General features: G+C 52.6%; 1 pseudogene; it reads left to right on the forward strand.

The window, feature by feature from the left end:
* The first annotated feature begins 10,158 nt into the window (after positions 1 to 10,158).
* Positions 10,159 to 23,834, forward strand: part of LOC123084172 (uncharacterized) — a 144,482-nt pseudogene continuing 130,806 nt past the window's right edge.

The raw sequence follows: 23,834 nt of genomic DNA on the forward strand, positions 1-23,834 counted from the left end.
GAAGGTGCACGGATGGCTCTCGCCCGTGTTAAGACATACTGGGCGAAGATGGATGCCACCACTGTTTCATCCCGGGGTTCGGATGAAAGCCGATTCCCTACCGAGCACTATTTTGAGGAAGTCCTGCAGGGCGCTCGTTTAATAGAGTCACAGTGCTCGAAAGATGTTATGTTTAAATGACATGTATGATTTCTGAGATCATGTTTATAATGCAATAGCTTTTTATACTTGTGCGTTCAAGTATTGAACTATCTCTTGTGCGGCCGTATGTGTATGTATAATCTGAAACATGGCAGTCTTTGGCTTCAGCCCCCACGCACATGGTGCGGGGGTGTTTGCAAAAAGAAAAGTGCTTTTTCACACTTAATCCAACGTCTTGGTCCTTTTAAGGAGGTGATAGCGTAGCAAACTAGGCAACCGGACTATAATGCTTTATCACTTTCACTTAGCCATAGGAGCTCGAATGTGGGGCTACTATATAGCCCCTAGCGACACCGCTCTTCTCCGAACTCGGGGCGCGTATGTGCCTGACCGGGAAGCGGTCCTTTGTCAAAGCGGAGGAATTCTAGACATTCCAATGGTCGATCGAGTGGTTGACCAGTCTCTCGCTATATCATGACAGTCAGTTTTCGGCTTTCTCTACTGAGGTGCTCGCCCGGCCGAACCGGGGTACAATCGCAGTAGTTCTCCTGGTGCCGCGTTAGCCGATGGAGCGGAACGTAAGGCAGCAAAACACAGGAGCCGGGCAAACCCAACATTTGACCCAAGACATGATTCGGAGCTGATGCATATAAGGCCTAACTCGAGACGGCGAACACTCCCTGAGGTGTTCGGTCTTTATGATACCGGGCAGAACAATGCCCTAAGCCCCTAGTGTCCAGGTACAGGCGGGAACTTCTGACGTGGCCGATGCCAAAACGCCAGCCTCCTCCTCGGCTATGGTAGGAAACCGGGGGATGTGTATCAACAAGAGATAGTAAGAAAGGTTTACGCAGGGTCTTAATCTGAAAAGAATCCTTGCAACGGGTCCCTGCTGCACGTCTGCGCCTGTGTCTCCGTTGTGCTGTATCCTGGACGGGTGTAGCACGTGCTTCATCTGTAAAAGAGAAGGACTTAGTTTCTAAGAAATGTCGTGCAAAAATTGTATTAAAATAAAGTATAATTTGGAAGATGAAGAAAATTGAGCTTTATTGGCTCTCATCATTTATACGCGCGGCCCCTTATAAAGGGGGTATGCGGCTGGGAAGCCCCTTGTTTATTTACGCCGGACTCGCCTAACCGTGTCCGAGGTCTGAATGACCTGTTTTTAGGGGCCTTGACCTGCAAGGTCGGATTAGTGTGTGGCTGTCAAGGCAGCCTCACGTTCTCCGTGGTCGAGGAACACTCGGAGTTACTCTTTAATGAGATTATGCCGTGTGGACCGGGCATTGTAAGTGTAAGAGACGTGTAATGTGGTATTGCGTTAAAGTGGGCGAAAGCTTTGCGTCCCGGTAGTGCTCGAGGGCCACTGTGAAATGGGGCGATATGGAGAGTGAGCTTTTCGCGACGGAGGTTGTCGGATGAACCGAACACAACCTCTAGTGGTACAGAGCCTGTATAATTGGCTTAAAGGCCTGGCGTCACTCCTTTGAAGGAAGTGCTGTTATGGCGAATTTTGGTAGGGTCTACCCCCATTCTGCGGACGGTGTCCTGATACGGCAGGTGCCGCGCTATGTTTTCGTGTTATCACATGGAGTGAGTTCACTGTTTTGACTTCTAGTGGGAAAGTCTTCTGTTTTCTGGAGTGCTGCTTTTGGGGTTCGTCACTTTCGCTTGGTGTGTCGAGCCCCTTGCGTTCGGCGTTAAGTCGGCCGGACTGCTTGAAGACCCAACAATCTCTGTGGGTATGGTTTGCAGGCTTTCCGGAGGTACCATGTATTTGACATAGCCTATCCAGAATCTTGTTTAGGTTGGATAGCTCGTCACTGTTGTCCTTGAGGGGCAGTGCTTTGTTATTCGGCCGAAAGCTTTTGAATCCGGCGTTGACTGCCGTACTATTTGGGCCATTTTTCTTATTCCGGCGCTGATCTTTTTTGCGTCGTGATTTCCCATTTCCATCCCTGACTTCGGATGTACTCGGGTCGCTGGTGCTGCATCTAGCCAGCCTGCTGTCTTCCCCCGCGCAAAAGCGGGTCATGAGGCTTGTTAGTGCGGCCATTGTTCTTGGTTTTTCCTGGCCGAGGTGCCTCGCGAGCCATTCGTCTCGGACGTTGTGTTTAAAGGCTACTAAGGCTTCAGTGTCCGGACAGTCGACTATTTGGTTCTTTTTAGTGAGGAACCTGTTCCAGAATTTGCGTGCTGACTCTCCGGGCTGTTGAGTTATGTGACTTAAATCGTCTGCATCCGGAGGGCGGACATAAGTCCCCTGAAAATTTGCTCGAAACGCATCCTCAAGCTCTTCCCAACTTCCAATGGTATTTTCTGGGAGGCTTTTGAGCCAATGTCGGGCTGTCCCTTTGAGCTTGAGGGGTAGGTATTTTATGGCATGGAGATCGTCTCCTCTTGCCATATGTATGTGTAGGATATAATCCTCAATCCACACTCCGAGGTTTGTTGTTCCGTCATATGCCTCTATGTTTACGGGTTTGAATCTCGCTGGAAATCCATGATCCAGTAGCTCGTCGGTGAAACATAGTGGGTGTGCGGCGCCCCTGTATTTGGGTGTGCCATTGTCTTCAAATGCTCGGCGGGTTATGTTGCTTCCCAGAGTATTCTTTTTTGGCCCATAGATAGACCTGGCCGGGTCATCCTTTTTCCGAGGATCTTTATGCTGATCGTGTGCCGGCTTGTGTGCGGCGCCCCTTGCTGTTCTTGGCCTGTCATCTCGTCGTCTATCCGGCCAGGCGGCTTCTTTCCTTTTTGACTGCGGGGGCTCTAAGGCCTCCTCGTAAAATTCGGGCAACAACTTGCGCTTCAGGTAGCTCTTTGTCTGGTGACTAGCGCCATATTTATCTGCGGTGTGGAGTACTTTGCTCCATCTCATTCTGAGTGCGTCCTCCGCTGTTTTGAGCTTCCGCTTTTGCTTCTTCAAACTTCTTGCAGTGGCGACGAGCCTTTTATGAAGGTTCGTATGCTCTGGTGATGTGAGATCGTCTTCGCCCGGAATGGTTTGCTTGTCCAGTTCATCATGTTCGGATGGTTGCTTGGTGGCATATTCGTCGTCCACTGCTTCGCCGTGCTCTAGGGCCGGGTCCGTATGGGTGTCGTTTTTATCGAGGTCGGTCTTCGGGAGGCGCTTGCGTTGCCGTTTTGGTTGTTTGCTGGGGGAGTTGTCCTTCGCCACGTCCCGTTTTTCCTCATTATCGCTTCCTTTTGGTGTATCCACCATGTATACGTCGTGAGTTGGGGTGGCTTTCCAGTGCCCGGTAGGCGCTGGTTCTTGGTCGTCTCCGGCATCGTCGTCCATACCGTCGATGTCTTCGGAGTCATAGTCTAGCATGTCGTCCATACCGTCGACAGTGGCTACCAAGTGGGTGGTGGGTGGGCTTTGAATTTCTTCATCGTCCACATCCCAACCGTCCTGACCGCAGTCCAGCCAGGGCTCTCCTGATAACGGGAGATACTTTAGCGAACTCAAGATGTCGCCGAAAGGTGAGTGTTGAAAGATGTCCGCTGCGGTGAACTCCATGATCGGTGCCCAATCGGATTCGATCGGAGGGGGCGCGGGAGGTTCGGAGTCCGGCAAGGAGTCCGGCACCTCGGAGTCACGAGCTTCATGAGGGACAACGTCAGTGTTCGGCTCTATCACCGTAGAGGTTGCAGCCCCCGAGGCGGTGTCTAGCCATCTGTCCTCGATCCGCGCAGCCGGCTCCGAATTGAAGATCGGAGCAGGCTTGAGTGCGGCCTCCAGGGTACTATCCGGCTGCAGAGTTAGATCAGGCTCGCCGTGACAGTGCGGCGCGCTCGGCTGTGGCTCGAATCCATCGAGGATCAAGTCCCCGCGGGTGTCAGCCGTGAAGTTCAAACTTCCAAATCTGACCTGACGGCCAGGGGCGTAGCTTTCGATCTGCTCCAGTTGGCCAAGTGAATTGGCCCGCAGTGCGAAGCCGCCGAATACAAAGATCTGTCCGGGGAGGAAGGTCTCACCCTGGACTGCGTCGTTGATGATGATCGAAGAAGCCATCGAGCCTATCGGTGACGACAAAGAGGTACTCTCAATGAAACACCAATGTCGGTGTCAAAACTGGCAGATCTCGGGTAGGGGGTCCCGAACTGTGCGTCTAGGCGGATGGTAACAAGAGACAAGGGACACGATGTTTTACCCAGGTTCGGGCCCTCTTGATGGAGGTAAAACCCTACGTCCTGCTTGAGTAATATTGATGATGTATGTTACAAGAGGGGATCTACCACGAGATCAAGGAGGCTAAACCCTAGAAGCTAGCCTATGGTACGATTGTTGTTCATCCTACGGACTAAAGCCATCCGGTTTATATAGACACCGGAGAGGGCTAGGGTTTACACAGAGTCGGTTACAATGGTAGGAGATCTACATATCCGTATCGCCAAGCTTGCCTTCACGCCAAGGAAAGTCCCATCCGGACACAGGACAAAGTCTTCAATCTTGTATCTTCATAGTCTTGGAGTCCGGCTGACGATGATAGTTCGGCTATCCGGACACCCCCTAGTTCGGAACTCCCTCAATCGTGTTTTGTCATGCCAAGCTATTGATATGTGCTACTGTTTTGCAACACCGTTTAAGTATAGCTACTGTTTTCCTATCTTTTCAGATTCAGGACAATGAATATGATTTCAGGGGAACTGCAAAATATGGACCCATGTTGAGTCATCTCCATTGCCTCATGTGTTTGCTGCAAATGTGTCAGCATCAATTGCAAGATGAGGCAGCTAGCTAGCTGTGGAGTTGCCAACTTGTTCAAAGTGCTCGCAACATTTTGAGAAGAAACAAGCATGCCCAGGAAATTAATGCATGCGCAGGGAGGCCCTTTGCTCAGAGAAGCATTGACCGATTTTCTTTATTTCCACACCTTCTCATAGCGGTTATAGTATGGTGAATCATTGAGATGCATAGACATGCTAAACTTTTGTTCTTCTGAATGTTAGTTTAATGTGAGTGTCTGCATCCAGTACCGCATCCTCTAATTTGGTGGATGCACACAGAGAAAATAAATCTCCTTAATTTACTCCATAACCACCCTATTAAATAGGCCTAGTAACAAACCAGGTGCATGCAGTGGCCGGCGGGCACATGCATCCTGCATGCATGGCCAGTCAGCCAAGCCCATGCGCCAGCTCCAATGCAGCAACGCAAAAGAAGAGAGCGGTTCTTGGGAAAAAGCAAGTAGTTAGTGTAGCGGGCCTTATAAACACGAATAGCTCACTCTCCCGCTTCGTCTCCCCACCCAATTCCCCCTCGCTCCCCAATCTTCTTCACTCGTCCAGAAAACCCCGCTCACCTTCTTCCTCACTCGTACAGAAAACGCCTGCTCCTCTTCTTCCACTCCTACAGAAATTCCCAGTGCTACTTCTTCCCCACTCGCACTGCCACTAGGCTCGTCTCTGGCTACTCTGCTCAAACCCGTGAGCTCGGTGTGACGCCCACAAGGAAAATGGACTTGGCTGGCCCCAGCGCCAAGAAGATTAGTCTCCCGCCAGCGGCGACGCCGGTTGTAGATCCCGCTGTCGGTGTCAAAACCGGCGGATCTCGGGTAGGGGGTCCCGATCTATGCGTCTTAGGCTGATGGTAACAGGAAGAAAGGGACACAATGTTTACCCAGGTTCGGGCCCTCTCGATGGAGGGAAAACCCTATTTCCTGCTTGATTAATATTGAAGATATGTATAGTACAAGAGTAGATCTACCACGAGATCGTAGAGGCTAAACCCTAAGAGCTAGCCTATGATGGTATGATTGTAATTGTGATCGCCCTTCTAAGGGCCATCCTCTCCGGTTTTTATAGACACCAGAGAGGGCTAGGGTTACATGGAGTCGGTTACAAGGAAGGAAATCTAATATCCGAATCGCCAAGCTTATCTTCCACGCAAAGGAGAGTCCCATCCGGACACGAGCCGAAGCCTTGAGTCTTGTATCTTCACGCTTCAATAGTCCAGACGATGTATTCACTCCGGCTGTCCCGATACCCCCTAATCCAGGACTCCCTGAGTAGCCCCTGAACCAGGCTTCAATGACGATGAGTCTGGCGCGCAGTCTTGTCTTCGGCATTGCAAGGCGGGTTCCTCCTTCCGAATACTCCAAGGTCATTATCAAACACATAGGCCTTGTCCGGACCTGCAAAATAATCTTCACATACCACCGTAGAGAGAATGATACTTCAGCTGACAACTTTTTAAATGACGTGACATGTCCTTACGGTCGGGTCATTATTCGAACCGTTTTTCCGCAACCAGCCACAACGCATATTACGAGGCGGTTTCCTTGACACGTCTTGTCAAGGCAGAGATCGTGTTCCCTTATCACGGGATTCTCACCAATACGGGTATCATTCTCTTGGGAAGTAAGCGATTCTCAACAGGCTAGTGGGGAGGCGCTCTGCTTTCGTCGCCTCTATAAAGGGATAAGAGTTCCCCATTCTTACCCACCCCTTCTTCTTCCTCTGCCCGCTCTTGCCTCCTCGAGCTCCAGCGCCCTAGTCCAAGCCTTCTTTGCACAGTTAAACATGTCCGAAGCAGGAGGCAAATGGGTGGCTTCCACCGTGAAGGAGAAGCATATCGCAAGTCTTCGGGCGGCCGGATACTTGGCCGCAGACATAGTGCACCGGCTACCAGACGGCGGGCAGGTCATTCCAACTCCAGGACCCCACGAGAGGGTCATGTTTCTTGCCCACTTCGTCCGTGGACTGGGGTTTCCACTCCACCCCTTCGTCCGCGGGCTCATGTTCTACTACGGGCTAGATTTCCATGATCTAGCCCCGAAATTCGTCCTCAACATCTCGGCGTTCATCGTCGTATGCGAGGCTTTCCTCCGCATCAAGCCTCATTTCGGCTTGTGGCTGCAAACCTTCTGCGTGAAGCCGAAGATCGTGAGCAGCCAGCAAGCGGAGTGCAGAGGAGCCATGGTGGGCAAAATGCATAATCTCACCTGGCTTGACGGCTCCTTTGCAGAAACCGTGAAGGGGTGGCAATCGGGGTGGTTCTACATCACCGAGCCGCGCGACGCCAACTGGGTGGCGGCCCCTGAGTTCCGTTCTGGAACCCCTATGCGGCTCACCTCCTGTAACAGAAGGGCCTGTTATGGGGCGAATATACAGTGCTGACCGGACTCATAAACTGCATCAAGGGCATGAAGGACAAGAACATCAAGCTTGTTAACGTGATCCAGGTCATGCTCGTTCGCCGGATTCTACTGTGCCAAAGGCGGGCATTCAATCTATGGGAGTTCGTCCCGGCCGAACACCAGACGCTTCGGAGGCTCTACGGCATGAAGCACAAGAAATGCGTGGAAGGCATTGTTCAAGGCCTCCGAAGTACCTCCTCTCATATCCGAGGATGGTGGGCTCCATGCCGTGCGGCCTCCTAGTCAGGTGAGTTCTCAGGCTGCCACCAAATTTGATTCTTCCCAATATAATTATGGGGGAGCCTTAAGTAATTGTGCATATTTATTCAGGATTATGTGGAGACAGCGGAGCAGATTGATTGTCCGGCTCTGCTGCCGGAAAGCCCAGCTAATGATCTTCTGACGAAGATGCTGGTCCCGGCGCCCTACAAGGGGCGGAGAAGAAGGCCGATAAGAAGGCCCCGGGGACCCGAAAGGTTCTCCACGTAAGGTTGCGCAAGCCTCGTCCGAAGACGACAAGGCACACTCCTCCCCCGAAGGGGAAGAAGAAGAAGAGGAGGAGGAGGCCGCCCCGTCCGGAAAGGACGAGGGGCCGGGGAGGGCGGACCAGGGGACCAGGAGAGGTCCCCGGTGCAAGGCCGTCATATCCTCGTTGTCTGATGACGACGAGGAAGATTCCTCCCGCGGAGGCGGGGGAAAACAAGAAGAAACTCCACCTCCCCGTACTGGGGGGAGAAAAAGAGGAAGGCCGCCCCGGTGGGGGAGACTGGGACGTCCAAGAAGGGAAAGGTGTCCGTTCCGGACTACTCTGCCACCGTCGCCGATAGCGAGGAAGGGTGGCTGCCCTGGGAGAAGGCCCTAGTGCGATCGTAGGTATCCGCACTCCATCATAATTTTGCTTCATAGTTTTGTTATAACGACAAACTTGTATGCAGTCCGCCAGGGCCCATCCCGAGGTGTCGTCTTCGGACGGGTCCTTGAGTGAGTCAGCATTGAACTCACTCCCGACGACCACTTCTCCTCGGCCTGCGGACGACACATAGGTGTTGTCCCAAAGGCTCCCCGAACGGGAGGAGGTGGATCTGGAGGCGCCCCAAGGCGGCATTCCAAACGTCGGACAAGCGGGGTTCAAGGTCCCCGCAGATCGTGTTGGTGAGAGCCGCAGTAAGCCGGACTCTCAGCCGAACACCGTTCTGGAACCTCCCGTGGTTCCGGACTCAGGCGGACAGCCCCTCGTTAAGGAGGGCAAGCTGTCTGTGCCGAGTACTTCCGCTATGCCCGAGGCGTCGGATCGTCTGCTGGAAGCGCTTCGCGGCGCTTCCATAGATGAATAGCACCGTACTCTCATGAGTGTGGTGATTCAGAAGGTTGCGTCCTCCAAGAGCGGACTAACCGAAGCCGCACCAGCCTCCGAACAGGCTTTGAGGTAAGTAGTAAAAATGTGTGAAATTACCACCCGATAGGTAGTAGCCCCTGATACTCTGTTTGGTGTTCGGAAGGAAAAACCAAACGGAGGGTCAATTATAATCCGTAGGAGTTTAATAATTAGTTTGAATTTGAATAAGCAGGATGTGCTGCTTGCCGCTGCAGTCCGTACGGCCAAGATCTCCGGATTGAAACAGGACCTGGAGCAGGCACACAGAGAGCTCAACCTCACGAGAAGGCAGCTCGAATAGAGAAAAGGTGAACGATTCCCCTCTCTTATGTAATGAATGGCAGATAAAATTTAAATATGCTAATTATGAGGCGTCGTGATTTGGTAACAGAGGCCACCACCGAAGTGGCGTCTCTCAAGAAAGCGCTGTCCGAGGCCGAACACAAGGAGGCCTTGGAACGCAAGGAGCGTGTCGGTGTCAAAACCGGCGGATCTCGGGTAGGGGGTCCCGAACTGTGCGTCTAGGTGGATGGTAATAGGAGACAAGGGACACGATGTTTTTACCCAGGTTCGGGCCCTCTCGATGGAGGTAAAACCCTACTCCTGCTTGATTAATATTGATGATATGTGTAGTACAAGAGTTGATCTACCACGAGATCGGAGAGGCTAAACCCTAGAAGCTAGCCTATGGTATGATTGTTGTTCGTCCTACGGACTAAAACTCTCCAGTTTATATAGACACAGGAGAGGGTTAGGGTTACATAGAGTCGGTTACAATGGGAGGAGATCTTCATATCATATCGCCAAGCTTGCCATCCACGCCAAGGAAAGTCCTATCCGGACACGGGACGAAGTCTTCAATCTTGTATCTTCATAGTCCGGGAGTCTGGCCAAAGGTCATACTCCGGCCATCCGGACACCCCCTAATCCAGGATTCCCTCAGTAGCCCCTGAACCAGGCTTCAATGACGACGAGTCCGGCGTGCAAATTGTCTTCAGCATTGCAAGGCGGGTTCCTCCTCCGAATACTTCATAGAAGATGTTGAACACAAGGATAGTGTCCGGCTCTGCAAAATAAGTTCCACATACCACTGTAGAGAGAATAATTTCTGAACAAATCTAATCTGCTGACATATTTCGCAGTGTGACATCACGCCACAGCCAAGCCTTTATCCGAATCGTTTTACTGTTCCACCTCAGCGTATTTAGCGAGGCAGTTTCCTTGGCACGTCTTGTCAAAGCAGAGATCGTGTCCCCTTATTCCGGAATTCTCATCAATACGGGCGTGGGTAACTGAACCGCGCCATTAACCGCGGCGCTTGGGAGATAAGCGAGTTTTATTAGGCTGGCGAGGGCTTATAGTTTCGGCCGCCCATATAAGGGGATATGGATCCACCCTTTCCATTTATGCCTTCTTCCTCCTTTGCTTATCCATTTCCGCGCACTCGAGCTCCAGCGCCCAAGTCCGCACTTCCCACCTCAACCTTCTCCAATCATGTCCGGAGTGGGAGGTAGATGGATGGCCTCCTCCGTCACGGAGGGGCAAATCAAAAAGTTAAGGAAGGCCGGATACTTGTCTGACGACATCGCGCACCGGCTTCCATATGAGAGGCAACTCATCCCCACCCCTGGGCCCCATGAGAGGGTTGTATTTCTCCCCCATTTCCTCCGCGGACTGGGCTTTCCTCTTCACTCGTTCGTCCGGGGGCTCATGTTCTACTAGGGCCTGGACTTCCACGATCTGGCCCCGAACTTCATCCTCAACATCTCGCCGTTTATCGTCGTGTGTGAGGCCTTCCTCCGCATCCAGCCTCACTTTGGCCTATGGCTGAAGATCTTCAGCGTCAAGCCAAATGTCGTGGGCGGCCGCCAAGCGGAGTGCAGAGGCGCCATGGTGGGCAAGATAGCCAACGTTACATGGCTCGAGGGCGCCTTCGTAGAGACCATCAAAGGGTGGCAATCGGGGTTGTTCTATATCACCGAGCCGCGTGACCCTAAATGGGCAGCGGCCCCCGAATTCCGATCTGGCATCCCCACACGGCTCACATCTTGGAAAGAGACGGGCCTGTTGTGGGGTAATTCGGCAGAGGTGACCGGACTTAAACCTGCGTCAAAGACCTGATCTTCACGTGTCCACGTCATGCTCTTCCGCTGGATCCTCACGTGTCAACGACGGGCTTTCAACTTGTGGGAGTTCGATCCGGCCCAGCACCAGACTCTGTCCCGGCTCTTTGACACAAAGCACGAGGACGCTTGGAAGGTGCTATTCAAGAGCTTCGAGGTCTCCCCTCCCGTCACCGAGGATCGCAGATTCTGCGCCAAGCGCCAAGCCAGCGCGGTAAGCTTAATTTTCCCATTACGGGGTATTTGTTTTCCATAGATTTGATTCTAAGCGGGATCTAAACTCCAATCCCTTTAACAGGACTGGCAGAAGAAGGCCGGACAGATCAACTGTCCGGCTCCTTTGCCCGAAGACCTAGAGGATGCTCGTTTAACAAAGCTGGTGGTTCCGGCACCTCACGTGGTGCCGGAGAAGAAGACCAAGAAGAGGGCCACGGGGACTCAAAAGAGTTCCCGACGCCTGGTGGTGTCGGATTCATCGCCTGACAACCCCGAAGCACCCTCCGCCTCTGAAGACGAGGAGGAGGAAGAGGAAGCCTCTCCCCCTCCAACGGGGGGAGGAAAGAAAAGGAAGGCCGCCCCAACTGGGGAGGCCGGAGGGTCCAAAAAGGGGAGGACCCTTCTGCCGGACTACGCCTCCGATGCCGAAGATAGCGGGGAGGAATGTCCATCCAGGGTCAAGCCCCTGGCAAAATCGTAAGTATCCGAATACCAGAATAACTCATGGCGGTCCTCTAATGTATGGTACCTTCTGACGCCGAATTCAATCATGTAGTCCGCCCGAGGCTCAGCTCGGCGATTCATCGAGCGGCTCCCTGGATTCGTCGGACGTGAATAGCGCTTCACTTCCGACGGCCTCCTCCCCTCTCCCTACGGAAGACGCCGAGGTGGAGTCCCAAAAGGGACTAAAACAGGAGGAGGTGGTCTTGGAGGCGCCCCAAGGAGACCTCCCGGACTCCAGGCCCAAATGGGGTAAAGCCCCAGAGGGATCTAAGTCCGGCCCTGGGCCGGACACTGCTCCGGAACCAACAACGGTTCCAGAGTCCGGTAGACGGCGCCTTCGCAAGAAAGGCACGCCTATGACACCGGCGGCCTCCGTCCAACCGGAGATGCCGGACAATTTGCTGGAGGTGCTTAACGGCGCCTCCATCGACGAGGAGCACCGCACTGTTATGAGTGCGGTGAGTCGGAAGGTTCGGTCCACCAAGAGCGGGCTGACAAAAGCCTCTACCAGCCTGCTAACAGGCTTTGAGGTATGTATTCAAAACATATAAAAATGTTACCGCATAGACAGTAGCTCCTGATGCTCAGTTCGGCATTCGAAAGAAAAGCTGGACTGAGGATCTAAAAAGATATACGCAGGAGTCTAACATAAATATGTTGATATGGGAATGCAGGCTGCGCTGCTGACCTCTACCGCACTGACTGCAGAGGTCGACGCATTGAAGCAGAACCTCAAGCGGTCCGAGAACGAGCACGGCCGTGCCAAGAAGCAGCTCGAGGACAAGGAAGGTAAGTAATCCCTTATTAAAGTAATACCTTATAGAAAGGATTTGGTTGCAAAAAATGACAGGAATAACATGGGTATTGCAGGGGCCACGACCGAGGTGGCGACCCTGAAGGAAGCGGTGTCCAAGGCCGAAAACAGTGCAGACTTGGAGCACACCGAGCAAGAGAAGTAGGAGGCGCGGGTGTCGGAGGTGCGGCAAGATCTCCAGGCTCTCATGGAGAAACACGAGAGTTTGGAGCGTGACTCAAAGACTCGAGAGTCCGAGCTCACCTTGGCTCTTGAGAGTGCCAAAACCGCTAAGGCCGAAGCCTAGAAGGCCCTCCAGGGGATCGAGGCGATAAAAAGATAGTGGCGGGTAGGGCATTCTTTATGCAAAGCAAGCATATAAAAGTGAGTTATCTGTTACTTACCCGAATTCAGAGCTCTCCAGGAGCATTCGTCGATCTGCCCTGTAGTGTGTCTAATGCTGCCGCGTTCTACCAAGCCGAGGAGGGGAGCTCGACGGAAAAGGTGTTCTGGTCTCAATATGCTGAGGCCGGACATCCGGTGCCCTGAGCGACCAACTGAAGCAGCTGGTCGAGCTCCACAAGGTGGCCGAACAGGCCATAAAGGGCCTCATAGTTCGGCTGTGGCCTAGAGAAGCCATGCCTGGGAGCTACTTCGGTCTGGTGCGGCGCCTGGTGGACGCCTGTCCATGGATTGAAGTCATCAAGCGCTCCATTTGTATTGAAGGTGCCCGTTGGGCCCTTGCCCGTGCTAAAGTGCACTGGGGCAGGATGGACGCCGAGAAGCTTGTGACAGACGCGCCACCGCCGGGGAAGGAGTATCGCAAGCCCGAGATGTATTATGAGGGCGTCCTGAAGGGTGCCCGCCTTATAGCGGGTGAATGCTCCAAAGATGTAATTTTTTAGTAGACTTGCATCTGTTATCCTATACGCTGAAAACTTTGTTCATATGCGCTAAGCAATGCTTGTTAGTTTAAAATATTACCTTCTGTGCGGCCGTTTATCAAATCTGAGAGATGCAAGTCATCGGCTTCTAACCCCATGCCACGAGTGCTGGGGTGTTCGGGATAAACCTGAGCGCTCTTGTTCCCATTCCTGGGTCCATCTAGGGAGGCGCTCAGCACAACGAACAAGGCCATCGGACTTATAATGCTTTATCACTCTCACTTAGCCATAGAATTCTATAATTTTAAATTTTGGCGAAGCCCTTAGTATTCGGAAGACCGAGTTCGGGGTGCTATCCATGCCTAGGCCAGATAAATCCGGCTCCTCGCTCTAAGCGGCATAAGTCTTTAGGGACTCGAAAAACCTCGCGAACAGCTACCGGTCTCTCGCACTATCATGACGGTCAGTTTTAGCTTTCTCTACTGAGGTGTTAACCCAGCTCAACTGGGGCACAATCGCCGTAGTTCTCCCAGCGCTACCATAGCCAACATTGCGGAACGTAAGGTACCAAAACATGGGAGCCGGGAAAACCCAACTATTGACCCAAGACATGATTCGGAGCCGATGCATATAGTGCTATAAGTTCGGGGTGCCGCACTCATGAGAGTGTTCGGTCTTCTCACACCGTGTTATGGAGTGCTCAAGCCCCTGGTGTATTGGCCGTACCAAAGTGTACGGTTGCATAATCTCATGACTGAACATATTTGTATAAAAATAGATGAATAAAATAATAGATAAGAGCTATGTATTGTTTATTAAAAAGGGGTGCTATGAGAGCGGACTGATACAAATAGTGCGATAAGCAAGAGATGGGATTGTTTGACATGTCCCCCTCTAGGGGCAAGCTGCGAGACTTTAAGTAAAACATGTATTTAGCTCGTTATAGAGACCACCTGGACATTTGACGTGGCTTGTTCTCTCCCTGGCTGTTGCATCATGTGTTCGGCGAGTGTGTTGCCGGGGAGGCCTTCCGGATAGTTGGGTCCTGAAATTATAAAAAAAAGGAAACGGCAGAATAGGGAGCCCCTAGTGCGGTTGAGCCGCCTTCTGGGCGTGCCGTGGTTGTGCCCCTCCCCTTATGCCCATGGTATTTCCAAAGCATAATTATGTACGCGTGGTACCGCTATTGCCATATGGCGAGGGCTTGGGTTGGGGCCGCACTGCTATGCTTGCTCGGAACGTGCCAGCCGGTTTTGTTGTAGGTTACTTCGGGCGTGCTTGACGTTGTCCGGACGTTTAGCACCCGGATTGGAGAATTGCCTTGAGAGGCTACTTTGTACTTCCACCGCCAGGGCCACCGTGTGCTCCTCCGTTCGGAGAGAGCGTTTGGTGTTTCCATTTACCGTAATGACTCCGCGAGGGCCTGGCATCTTGACCTTGAGATATGCGTAGTGCGGCACCACATTGAATTTTGCGAATGCGGTTCATGCGAGCAGGGCGTGATAGCCACTACGGAATGGGACTATGTCGAAGATTAAATCTTCGCTTCGGAAATTATCCGGGGATCCGAAGACCAGTTCGAGTGTAACCGAGCCTGTGCAGCTGGCTTCTACACCTGTTATGACGCTTTTAAAGGTTGTCTTTGTGGGTTTAATCCTTGATGGATCTATACCCATTTTTCGCATTGTATCCTGATAAAGCAGGTTCAGGCTGCTGCCGCCGTCCATGAGGACTCTAGTGAGGTGAAATCTGTCAATGATTGGGTCTAGGACCAATGAAGCGAATCCGCCGTGATGAATGCTAGTGGGGTGGTCCCTTCAATCAAAAGTGATCGGGAAGGAGTACCATGGGTTGGACTTTGGGGCGACTGGCTCCAACGCATAGACATCCTTGAGAGCATGCTTCCGCTCCCTTTTGGGGATATGTGTTGCGTATATCATGTTCACCGTCCGCACTTGCGGGGGGAAGCCCTTCTGTCCTCTATTGTTCGGCGGCCGGGGCTCCTCCTCGTCATCGCTATGCAGCCCCCTGTCTCTGGTTTCGGCACTTAACTTGCCTGCCTGCTTGAACACCCAACAATCCCTGTTGGTGTGGTTGGCTGGTTGTTCGGGGGTGCCGTGTATCTGGCACGAGCGATCGAGTATCCGGTCTAAACTGGATGGGCCCAGAGGGTTTCTTTTGAATGACTTCTTCCGCTGACCGGGTTTAGAGCCTCTGAATCCGGCATTAACTGTCGTATCCTCAGTATTGTCGCCGTTAATGCGGCGCTTGTGCTTGTTGCGATGTGACCTGCCATTGTTGTCCTTGGTATCCGAATTGCCAGGGCTCTTGGTTATGTTATTGCTACGAGCTAGCCAACTGTCTTCTCCCGCGCAAAAGCGGGTCATGAGTGTCGTGAGGGCTGCCATAGATTTCGGCTTTTCCTGTCCTAGGTGTCGGGCAAGCCATTCATCTCAGATGTTGTGCCTGAAGGCTGCAAGGGCCTCGGCGTCCGGACAGTCGACTATTTGATTTTTATTGGTTAGGAACCGTGTCCAGAATTGTCTGGCCGATTCCTCTGGCTGCTGGATTATGTGGCTTAGGTCATCGGCGTCTGGTGGTCGCACATAAGTGCCCTGGAAGTTGTCAAGGAACACGGATTCCAGGTCCTCCCAGCAACTAATTGACTCTGCTGGCACGCTGTTAAGCCAATGCCGAGCTGGCCCTTTAAGCTTGAGTGGGAGGTATTTGATGGCATGTAGATCATCACCACGGGCCATGTGGATATGAAGGAGATAATCCTCGATCCATACCGCGGGATCTGTTGTGCCATCGTATGATTCGATGTTTACGGGTTTAAAACCCTCGGGGATTTGATGATCCATTACTTCGTCTGTGAAGCATAGTGGGTGTGCGGTGCCCCTCTACTGGGCTATATCGCGACGTAGCTCGGATGAGCTTTGTCTGTTTTGTTCGGCATGGCCATATTTATCATATCAGGCGTGACGGTTATCGTCACGTGACGTGGGGAGCCCACGCGATCCGTAGATCGCTCTGGTATATTTGGAGCGGCGCCAGGGTGCGGCTTGAGTTGAGGGCCAAAAGGCCTCTCTGTCGCGGCCACGAGGTGGCCGATCGGGCGCATCATATGCTGGTGATGTAGGTTTAGTTGCTTCCTCCTCTAGTTTGGGTAGCAGCCTGCGCTTTGGGTAGCTCTTGGAGGGGCGTTCGAGTTTATACTCTTCGGCCGCCAGGACTTCAGTCCATCTGTCAGCTAGCAAGTCTTGGTCAGCTCTAAGTTGCTGTTGTTTTTTCTTGAGGCTGCTTGCCGTCGCCATAAGCCTGCGTTTGAAACGCTCTTGTTCAACGGGATCCTCTGGCACAACGAAGTCGTCGTCGTTGAGGCTTGCCTCGTCTTCGGAGGGAGGCATATAATTGTCGTCCTCGACCTCCCTGTCTGCCGCTCTCTCATGAGGGCTGGCTCCTCCGTCCTCCAGCGCTGAATCCTACTGGAGGGGCTTGTCTTCGGCACTGTCCGGGGTGTTGTTGTCTCCAGTGCCGGACTTGCCATTTTTGCTTTGGCGGGATTTAAAGCGGCGCCGCTGACGTCGGCGCTTGGGTTGCTTCTTGGAGGGGTCGTCCTCCGTTTTTTCATCGCCATCCCCTACTTTGGGGGTGTCCACCATGTATATGTCATATGACGAGGTGGCTTTCCAGTGCCCTATAGGTGCTGGTTCTTGGTCGTCTCCTTCATCGGCGTCCATACCGTCGATGTCTTCGGAGTCGAAGTCGAGCATGTCGGTTAGATCGTCGACAGTGGCTACAAAGTGGGTGGTGGGTGGGTTTCGAATTTCTTCGTCGTCCGCATCCCAACCATGCTGACCATAGTCCGGCCAGGGCTGTCCTGACAAAGAGAGAGACTTGAGTGAATTCAGGATATCGCCAAAGGGCGAGTGCTGAAAGACGTCCGCGGCGGTGAACTCCATGATCGGAGCCCAATCGGGTTCGATCGGAAGGGGTGCGGAAGATTCGGAGTCCAGAACAGAGTCCGGCACCCTGGAGTCACAGGCCTCGCAAAGGACTAGGCCAGTATCCGGCTCGATCGCCGTAGAAATTGTGGCTCCTGGGGCGGCGTCCAACCGTCCGTCCCCAACTGGCGTGGTCGGCTCCGAGCTAAGGGTCGGAGCGGACACCTGAGCGGTGCTCTGGGCGCTGTCTGGTGGCAGAGCTAGATCATACCCATCGTGACAGTGCGGCGCGCTCGGCCGTGGCTCGAATCCGTTGAAGATCAAGTCCCCGCGGATGTCAGCCATGTATTTTAAGCTTCCAAATCTGACCTAACGGCCAGGGGCATAGCTTTCGATCTGCTCCAGATGGCCAAGCGAATTGGCCCGCAGTGCGAAGGCGCCGAATACGAAGATCTGTCGGGGGAGAAAAGTCTCACCCTGGACCGCATCGTGGTTGATGATCGAAGTAGCCATCGGGCCTAAAGGTGACGACATAGAGGAACTCTCAATGAAAGCACCAATGTCCGTGTCAAAACTGGCGGATCTCGGGTAGGGGGTCCCGAACTGTGCGTCTAGGCGGATGGTAACAGGAGACAAGGGACACGATGTTTTTACCCAGGTTCGGGCCCCCTCGATGGAGGTAAAACCCTACTCCTGCTTGATTAATATTGATGATATGGGTAGTACAAGAGTTGATCTACCACGAGATCGGAGAGGCTAAACCCTAGAAGCTAGCCTATGGTATGATTGTTGTTCATCCTACGGACTAAAACTCTCCGGTTTATATAGACACCGGAGAGGGTTAGTTTTACATAGAGTCGGTCACAATGGGAGGAGATCTTCATATCCTATCACCAAGCTTGCCATCCACGCCAAGGAAAGTCCTATCCGGACACGGGAAGAAGTCTTCAATCTTGTATCTTCATAGTTCGGGAGTCCGGCCAAAGGTCATAGTCCGGCCATCCAGACACCCCGTAATCTAGGACTCCCTCAGAGTGCAAAAAGCAAGAAGCCCGAGTTGGCGAGGTACAAGAAGAGCTCCAGGAGCTCAGCAAAAAGGTCGAGTCAGTGGAGCATGAGCTTAAAACAAAAGAGGCCGAGCTGGCGAAGGCCCTTACAAGTATAAAAGACGTCAAGTCCGAAGACGAGAGGGCACAACAGGAAATCCAGGAGGCCAAAAAGATAACGGTGGGTAAGAAATTCTTTATGCAAAGAAAACATGTGGAGGAGGCTTTTCTTTTACTTACCCGAGTCCGGAGCTCTCCAGGGGCATTCGCAGATCTGCCACGCAGCGTATCAGATGCCGCGGAGTTCTACCGTGCCCAGGAGGGAAGCTCAACGGAGAAGCTGTTCTGGTCCCAGTATGCTGGGGCCGAACATTCAACGCCTCTGAGTGACCAACTGAAGCAGTTGGTCGAACTCCAGAAGGCGGCCGAAGTGGCTATGAAGGATTTCATAGTCCGGATGTGGCCTGGTGAGCCGCTGCCCACCAGCTACTTCGGCCTGATCAAGCGTATGGTGAATGCCTGTCCGCGCTTGGAAGTCATCAAGCGATCCGTTTGAATTGAGGGTGCCCGCCGGGCCCTTGCCCGTGCGAAGGTGCATTGGGGCAAGCTGGATGCGGAGAAGCTGGTAAAGGATGGGCCGCTAGAAGGCAAGCCACATCACATACCCGAAAAGTATTATGATGGCATTATGAAGGGTGCTCGCCTCGTGGCCGATGAATGTACCAAGGACATAATTTTTGAATGAATTCACTTCTGTCGTGTTTGTAATTTAAAGACGAAGTTACTTGCGCCATGTAGCACTTTTGTTATTTAAAATATTACCTTCTGTGCAGCTGTTTATCAAATTCTGAAAGTAGGCTAGTCGTCAGCTTCCGCCCGCATGTAACTAGTACTAGGGTGTTCGTGGAAAACCCGGACACTCTTTTTCCAAATGTTTGGTCCCTTAAGGAGGTGTCCAGCACAACGAATAAGGCAATCAGACTATGCAACTTTATAACCTTCACTTAGCCATAGAAGTCTACAATTTTAAATTTCGTCGACGCCCCTAGAATCCGGAAGGCCGAATTGGGGCGCTATATACGCCTAGATCGGACGAAGCCGAATTATCGCCTAAAGCGTAAAAACCTTTATGGATTATAAGACCTCTCGAATAGCGACCAGGTCACGCCACATCATGCCGGTCAGTTTTCGGCTTTCTCTACTGAGGTGCTCGTCCGAAAGAACTAGGGCACAATCGCAGTAGTTCTCCCTACGCTACCTTAGCCGATATAACGGAACGTAAGGCACCAAAACAAGGGAGCCGGGCTATCCCAACTATAGACCCAAGACATGATTCGGAGCTGATGCATATAATGCTATAAGTTCGGGGTGCCGCTCTGTTGAAAGTGTTCGGACTTGTCTTACCGTATTATGGGGCGCCATAAGAAGCCCCTGGCAAACTAAGCGTACCAAAGTGTACAGATGCAAAATCAAATAGACATTTGTAAAAAAATGCTCAAATAATAATAATAAGATGACGCTGTATATGGTCTCCCATTGATGAATAATAGGTTTAGGCGTATGTTTACAATGAATGCATTAAGCGGAGATAAATAGGATTATTTGACATATCCTATCGAGAGGCAGGCTACGTACAGATAGATAAAGCAGGTATAATGATCGTAAATAGATTCCACCTGGGTATTTCCTTCTGTGCGCAAAACCTGTTGCCTCCTTGGTTTTCTCTCCTATGTAAGTCCGACAATCCGGCTCTTCTGGAGCATCTGCACTAAAGCAAGGTCCTTAAAGGTAAAAGGAAAGGTTATGAAGCAATACCGTACTGTTGACTGAGCCACTGCTACGCCTCTGCCTGTGCCCATGGTATTTTGAGTGCGTAATTATGTACGCGTGGCACGAATGCTGCTTTGATGGGATTTGAGCGAAGGCCGGACTGCTAGTCATGCTCTTGGTGTGCCTGCTGATCCTGTTGCGGGGTGTTCCGCCCTTGCTTGACTGAGCTTGAGATTGTCGTCGCCGGATTGGTGGTTTGTCGGAGGAGGCCGCATTGCACTTCTGCCGCAAGGGCTGCAGTATGCTCTTCTGTATGGAGAGAGCGGTCCATATTTCCGTTGACTGTTATGACCCCGCGCGGGCCTGGCATCTTGAGCTTGAGGTATGCATAGTGTGGTACCGCATTGAATCTAGCGAATGCGGTTCGTCCGAGCAGTGCGTGGTAACCACTGTGGAAAGGGACGATATCAAAGATTAGTTCTTCGCTTCGGAAGTTATCCGGAGATACGAAGACCACTTCCAATGTTATAGAGCCCGTACAACGGGCCTCTACTCTAGGAATTACACCTTTAAAGGTGGTTTTGGTGGGCTTAATCCTTGAAGGATCGATGCCCATTTTGCGCACTGTGTCCTGGTAAAGCAAGTTCAGGCTGCTGCCTCCGTCCATAAGGACTCTTGTGAGGTGAAATCCGTCTATGATTGGGTCTAGAACCAATGCGGCTGAGCCGCCGTGACGGATGCTAGTAGCATGATCCCTACAATCAAAGGTGATCGGAAAAGCTGACCATGGGTTGAATTTGGGGACGACTGGCTCCATCGCGTAGACGTCCCGTAGTGCTAGATTTTGTTCCCGCTTGGGGGTGTGGGTGCGTAGATCATGTTGGCCGTTTTCACCTGGGGAGGGGGGAATTTATTCTGTCCCCCCATGCTAGGACGCCGGGGTTCCTCGTCATCGTTGCTGTGCAGCCCCTTGTCCTTGTTTTAGGCGTTTATTTTGCCGGCCGGTTTAAATACCCAGCAGTCTCAGTTGGTGTGGTTGGCTGGCTTGTCCGGGGTGCCGTGAATTTGGCACAAGCGCTCCAATATATGGTCTAGACTGGACGGTCCCTGATTGTTTCTTTTGAATGGCTTCTTCCGCTTACCGGATTTGGATCCGCTGAATACGGCATCGACCGTCGTGTCTTCGGTGTTGTCGCCGTTGTTCCGTCACTTGTGTCTGTTGCGCCATAGCTTGCCGTTATTGTCATGGACATCTGACGTGCCAGAATGTGGCGTAGTGCTGCTGCTAGCCAACCAACTGTCCTCGCCCGCGCAAAAGCGGGTCATTAGTGTCGTGAGAGCTGCCATAGACTTGGGTTGCTCCTGGGCGAGGTGTCGGGCGAGCCACTCGTCACGGATATTATGCTTGAAGGCTGCCAGGGCTTCGGTGTCTGGGCAGTCGACTATTTGGATATTTTTAGTTAGGAACCGAGTCTAGAATTTCCTGGCCGATTCTCCGGGCTGTTGAGTAAAGTGGCTCAAGTCATCGACATCCGGAGGTCACACATATGTGCCTTGGAAGTTGCCAAGAAATGCATCTTCCAGGTTTTCGCAGTTGCCCATGAAATTTGCTGGCAGGATGTTTAGCCAGTGCCGGGCGGGTCCTTTGAGCTTAAGGGGAAGATACTTGATGGCATGTAGATCGTCTCTGCGGGCCATGTGAATGTGGAGAAGTAAATGTTCAACCCATACCGTGGGGTCTGTTGTGCCATCGTATGATTCGATGTTTACAGGTGTGCACCCTTCTGGGAATTCATGGTCCATCACTTCATCGGTGAAGCAGAGGGGGTGTGCGGCACCTCTGTGCCGGGCTATGTCGCGACGCAGTCCGGCTGCGTCTGACTAGTTATATTCGGCCCGACCGGATTTGCTATAAGTGTATCAGGTATGACGGTCATCGTGATGTGCTGCGGCGGCCCCCCACCCCCGGTGATCCATAGATCGATCTTGGTTGTCCTGCGGTGTTATCTAGCTTATCGCGCAGGTCCCGAGTATTGCCCCGGGCCGTAGTAAACTGGCGTGGGGGTGCAGGCTGGTATTCGTGCTGATATGCCGTTTTATCCCGACCTCGAGGCGGACGGTCAGCCATGTGGCGCTCGAGTCCATATTCCTCGGCTGCCAGGACTTCTGTCCATCTATCTGTGAGCAGGTCTTGATCAGCTTGAAGCTGCTGCTGCTTCTTCTTCAGGCTTCTCGCAGTGGCAATAAGCCGGCGCTTGAAGCGCTCCTGCTCCACGGGGTCCTCGGGCATGCCGAACTCGTCGTCGCCGAGGCTAATCTCGTCTTCGGAGGAAGGCATGTAGTTGTCCTCCCGCGGATACCCATCCGTCGCCTGTTCATCTGGGCTGTCATGCCCATCTTCATGTTCGGCCTGCTCGAAGGAGGGCTATTCGGGGTTGTATTCATCATCGGCACCGTCCGGATTGTTTTCGTCTCCGGTGCCGGTATTGCCTTGGCGGGGCTTGGAGCGGTGCGGGCGATGCCAATGCTTTGATTTCTTCTTGGAGGGGTTATCCTCCATTGCCTCATCGCCACTGGTTTCTTTTGAAGTGTCCACCATGTATATATCGTATGAACAGGTGGCTGTCCACCGCCCTGTGAGCGGTGGCTCCTGTACGTCTCCGGCATCGTCGTCCATACCGTCGATGTCTTCGAAGTCAAAGTCAAGCACGTCGGTTAAATCATCGATCATGGCAATGAAGCGGGTGGTGGGTGGGCAGCGAATTCCTTCGTCGCCTGCTTCCCACTCAAGCCGGACATAGTTCGGCCCAGAGCCTCCTGACAAAGAGAGAGACTTTAATGAGTTCAACATGTCGCCAAAGGGCGAGTGCTGAAAGATGTCCGCAGCGGTAAACTCCATTACCGGAGCCCAACCTGGCTCGGCTCGCTCAAGAGTGTGCGGACCGTAACCAACGACCGGACACGAGTCCGGGGGCCCGGGGTTACAGACCTCCACAGATGCGAGACCTGTGTTCGGCTCCACCGCCGATGAGTATGCGGCCCGCGGGGCAGGGTCTATCCCTCCGTCCTTGGGCAACGCAACCTTCTCCGGATTTAGATCCGGGGGTATTGCAGGGATGATGTTCCGAGCATTGTCCGACAGCAGGTCTAGGCCGTGCTCGTCGTGACTGTCCGGCACTCCTGGCACATGGCCGAATCCATCGAAGATCAAGTCTCCACGAATATCCGCTGTGTAGTTCAAGTTTCCGAACCTGATCTGATGGCCAGGGGCGTAGCTGTCGCTCTGCTCCAGATGGCCAAGCGAATTGGTCCGTAGTGCGAAGCCGCCGAACACAAAGATCTGCCCGGGGAGAAAAGTCTCACCCTGGACCGTGTTGTTGACGATCAAAGACGCCATCAAGCCTTGAAGCGACGACACAGAAGAACTCTCAATGAAAGCACCAATGTCGGTGTCAAAACCGGCGGATCTCGGGTAGGGGGTCCCGATCTATGCGTCTTAGGCTGATGGTAACATGAAGCAAGGGACACAATGTTTACCCAGGTTTGGGCCCTCTCGATGGAGGCAAGACCCTACTTCCTGGTTCATTAATATTGAAGATATGTGTAGTACAAGAGTAGATCTACCACGAGATCGTAGAGGCTAAACCCTAAGAGCTAGCCTATGATGGTATGATTGTAATTGTGATCGCCCTTCTAAGGGCCATCCTCTCCGAATTATATAGACACCGGAGAGGGCTAGGGTTTACATGGAGTCAGTTACAAGGAAGGAAATCTAATATCTGAATCGCCAAGCTTGTCTTCCACGCAAAGGAGAGTCCCATCCGGGCATGAGCCAAAGTCTTGAGTCTTGTATCTTCATGCTTCAATAGTCCGGACGATGTATTCAG

This window comes from Triticum aestivum, chromosome 4A (genome assembly GCF_018294505.1).
Source record: "Triticum aestivum cultivar Chinese Spring chromosome 4A, IWGSC CS RefSeq v2.1, whole genome shotgun sequence".
NCBI classification, from domain to species: domain Eukaryota; kingdom Viridiplantae; phylum Streptophyta; class Magnoliopsida; order Poales; family Poaceae; genus Triticum; species Triticum aestivum.